A 4,730-nucleotide genomic window follows, 5' to 3' on the forward strand; every position below is an offset into this window, starting at 1 on the left:
TTATATTGTTTTATATTTTGGGTTGCATCCTTTCACTTTCTGCACTGCCATTTCCCAAATCATTTATATAGGAGGCATTATTTCACATTTTCTCATTCCTAGAATAAGTTGCACATGAAGACACCACTGGTCCTCATTTTCAGTCTGTACCTTGAATATGGAGGAACATCTTTCCTCTACTCTCCATTTATTCTCTAATATCCAGTTAGAATAATTTCGAATAGTAAAAATGGAAAAAGAAAATAAATCATGGTGAAAAAACATACGCAGAAAATTCACCAGATATTTCTGACCAGTTCAACCAACATTAACTATTAGGGAAATACATGGACACCTCATTTCCACTGGCACTCAAAGTATCTGGTTAGGCAATTCTGATGAAGATGAGGAACAAGATGGAAAAAGTGAGGAATGGTAACAATTGCAAGAAAAAAAATGGAGAAGGATCCAAGCAAATTTCTTCTTTGGGCTGCTGAAAATAACCAGCTTACTACAGTGCAGAGAATACTTTCCAAAAAGGCCACTCATGTGAATACTAGGGATGACGATGAGTATACCCCTCTTCATCAGGAAGCCTACAGTGGACACTTAGACATTGTCTGTGAGTTGGTGGCTCAAGGGGCACATGCAATAACTGTAGATGGCTGGACACAACTGCACAGTGCATATACGTGTAATAATAGCAGAGTGGCTTCTTTCTTCTTCATGATGCAGATACCAATGCCCAAACTAAAGGCTTCTTGACTCCCTTGCATCTTGCTGCTGGTAATTGAGATACACTGGAACTGTTGAACCAATATGTCAAACCAGGTCTGAAGAACCACTTGGAAGAAACTGCATTTGATATTACCAAAAGGTTAAGTATGTATCACTACCTCTTTGAAGTTGTGGAAGGCTGTACAAATTGTTCTCCTAAATCCTAATGATTCGGTTAATTTTCTTAAATTTCAAAAATGTCATTAATTCCTTTGTGTCAATACAACATATTTTCACAATCAAAATAACAACAATATCTTATAGTAACAATTCACGGATTCTGTGGAGTTCTTTAAAGTGAATTGCCTGCTTTTGATGTCAAAATGTATTCAAGAGTTTTGGTATACATCTATAATGATTTATGCAGAGTTTGTGATTTTGTTAATCAGAAATAATTTTAACTTATCTGTTGAAATGAGTAGTATAGAAACTAAAGATATTTCCGGTGTTTGTTTGAAAAAGTATTTTTTAAAATATTCTATATTCTATGTTGGTATAGTGTCCATAATCTATTTTATTCTCTCCTAGATATGATACATTGAATTCTCCATTGTTTTATAACATATAGGTTCATTAATGTGCCCTTTCGGATTGCATCCCATACAGAAACAGTTTAAGATTCCTTTTTTCCCCCTAGGTCCTTAGTATTATATTTCTTTGGGATAAAACGACAAGGTTGTCTAATTTCAAAAATTGGGTAAAGGTTATGCTATGTAAAGGCCTTTCTAAGGTGAAAATTTAATACACTGATGTCAAAGTAACTTTTAATTATATGAATTAGGTGTATTGTTACACTTGTAATTTTGTAATCAACTTTTTAATAACTGTTTTTCATTTCTTGCATCTGAATAATGAAAAAATTTGAATACTTCACAAATTTTCATATCATCTTTGTACAAGTGCCATGTTAATCTCTGTATTGTTGTAATTTTGGTATACAAGCTGCTGAAGATTGTAGTATCCTGTAAATTTTAGTAGTTAATGATGAAATATTTATACAGGCTTATATGCTTAGGTTCCTATTTGTAACAAGGAAACCTTATTGTTCCTAAAAATGCTATTAATCTTATTTCCCTAAAATTCTGTGAATAGTTGAAAAAAATATGTTGTTCAGTTGATTGCTCACATTTGAAATTTTTTTGTCAATGACTATTTTAAGTCTTTTTCATTTAGAATTTGATCATACTTTCAACTATTTATAGCTAAGTCCAAAGGAGACGGCTTTTTCAAGTACTTATTTATCCAACTGTGTTAGCTCTGTGGAGCCAATGGATTCAAAGTAAGCCTTGTTTAAGAGCTATTTTTAAACCTATGCAGCTGAAATGTTCCCAAATGAGGTCTTACTGGCACAAATGTCTACCTGACCCTTTACCCTTCTTCCATGTAGGAACAGACCAACCAGAATATCTTACTCTGACAGCATAGATTGTATTAGTGGAACAAAACTAATCTTAGTTACAAGGGATCATAGAGAGATGAACAGTTCAGCCAGAACTGTTCATTCTAGAAGGCATCTTATCAAAATATGATTGTTTATGATACCTACCATTTCAAAAGTATCTAAAGCCAAGAAAGTGAAAACTTGTTCATATTCATGATTACCTAATGTCTTGGCCTGTCTACCTTCCAACCAGGCAGGAACTTACACTACTGCCATTTTATCACCAAATATTTTCATAGTTGCAAGAGAAGTCCATATATTTCTCTTCATTATTAGGCATTAAATTGGTAATGGTTTTTATTATTTTTATTATTTTTAGTTTTATTATTATTTTTATTGTGAACAAAATGTACAGAGGGGTTACATTACATGGGCAAGATAATGAGTGTATTTCTTGTCAAGCATTGCAACCCCCTCCTTTGTTTACACTTCACATCCCTTCCCAGCATCCCCCCAACCCCCACCCAATCCTCCCCCCCCACCAAAGTCGTAAAGTTCGTTTTCGACATGACAACTTGTACTTCTCATTGTTGCAATGGGCCCACCAGTATCCTTAAACGACTTGTTTTTCCCCTTCTCCTTCACAAATTATACCGACATCAAATATAGTGAAAGCAGGGGTTATAATGTGGGGGAGGGACATACAAAGCAACAAAAAGATAATCTTATAAGTGCGTTAGAAACAAATGCATGAAAGAAAAAAAATTAAATACATATCTAAGGGTTCATTTTCCTAACATCACATTATCTGACCTTTTCTGCTTGACTCATACATATACTAGATATTGCAACTAAGAGAAACCATGGGACCTATGTTTCTTTGGGCCTGGCTTACTTCACTTAATATCATTTTTTCCAAGCATTTCCATTTCCTAACAAATGGGGCAATGTCATTCTTTCTGATGAAGGCATAGAATTCCATTGTGTATATATATCACATTTTCTTGATCCATTCATCTACTGAGGGGCATCTGGGTTGGTTCCATATCTTAGCTATGGTAAATAATTCTGCAGTAAACATAGGTGTACTGGTAGCTATATTGTGGTCTTGTTTGTAAACATTTGGGTAAATGTCCAAAAGTGGGATTGCTGGGTCATAGCGGAGCTCTATGTGAAATTTTTTGAGAACTTCCATACTGCTTTCCAAAGTGGTTGAACAAGTTTACATTCCTACCGACAATGCAGTAATATTCCCTTCTGTCCACATCCCCTCCAGCACCTGTTGTTATTAGAGTTCTTCATTTTTGCCATTCTAACTGGGGTGAGGTGGTATCTCAATTTTGTTTTGATTTGCATTATCACCCTACACCAGAATCAACTCCAAATGGATCCAAGACCTCGAATTCAATGCAGACACTCTGAAAACATTACAGGATGGAATAGGAGAAACCCTAGGTTTCCTTGACACAGGCCGAAATTTTCTTAATAGAGACCCGCAAACACAACAAATCAAAGACAGGTTTGACAAATGGGATTGCAGGAAGTTGCAGAGCTTCTGCATGGCAAAGTACATAGCTAGCACGATCAATAGAAAGCCCACGGATTGGGAGAAGATCTTTACTAGCCATACAACAGACAAGGGTCTCATATCTAAAATATACTTGGAACTCAAAAAATTAAATCCCCAACAACAAATCCTGAAAGAAACAACTGCCCAATAAATAAGTGGGCTAAAGACTTAAAGAGAAACTTCTCTGAAGAAGAACGAAGAATGGCCAATAGACACATGAAGAAAAGCTCAACCTCCCTAAATTGGTAATGTTTTAACCACAGTGTTTCCTCTTGCCTCCAGGCTGTAAATCTACAAATGGTAAAGCTTTAGGTTTAACTCTACCAAACACTGAGGTAGTGATAATGGAATAATACTTTAAAACAGAGTTGCCCTTGATACCCTAACCACAACGGAACAATTCAAAACATGAGCCTTTTCATTATATTATATATAGTTATATATTTTACATTTATATGTGATGATTTTATATTTCACACTATGAAACTTACTAGAATTAATTGATAATTTGACAAATAAATTGATATTTATTCCAATAAATAAAATTAGAATATAAATAATTAGGTTTAGAATATATATCAGAATATAAAATATATCAATGCAAATTCTAAGTACAAACTTGTGCTACCTTCTAAGTGTACATGGCCTTCTGAATTCACATAGCAAAAAATGAGTGTTGTTTTCCTCTAATCTATATGGGATTTTATTCTGCTGATCTGTTTATTGTTTTAACTTGCTGGCTGTTTTTCTCCATATTTCTGAAGCATTCCTACTGATTTTGCCCAAATTTTGCTGATATGATGTCTAAAAAATACTTCTCTTCTGTAGGACCCATGGGTCCTAGGATCTCAGGTCCCAGTTACCTGTATCATCAGATAACAGGGGCATGACTTCTCACCTAGGCCCATGCAACATGCCAACAGAAAGTAATTGAAGAGCTATCTGGTCGTTAATTGGACATAATCAACTCCCAGGCTTTCCTGCATGGTCTGGCTTGTATGTCCTGCTCAGCTTTCTCTCTCA

At 35.0% G+C, this 4,730-nt stretch overlaps 1 pseudogene; it reads right to left on the bottom strand.

Annotated features, from left to right (window-relative positions):
- Nucleotides 1-1,610: 1,610 nt before the first annotated feature.
- LOC138837117 (U6 spliceosomal RNA) lies at nt 1,611-1,710 on the bottom strand (annotated as a pseudogene).
- Between the last annotated feature and the right edge of the window lie 3,020 nt (nt 1,711-4,730).

The sequence above is a fragment of the Dipodomys merriami genome, unplaced genomic scaffold, assembly GCF_024711535.1.
Source record: "Dipodomys merriami isolate MVZ:Mamm:240054 unplaced genomic scaffold, mDipMer1.0.p SCAF_262, whole genome shotgun sequence".
Lineage (NCBI taxonomy): Eukaryota > Metazoa > Chordata > Mammalia > Rodentia > Heteromyidae > Dipodomys > Dipodomys merriami.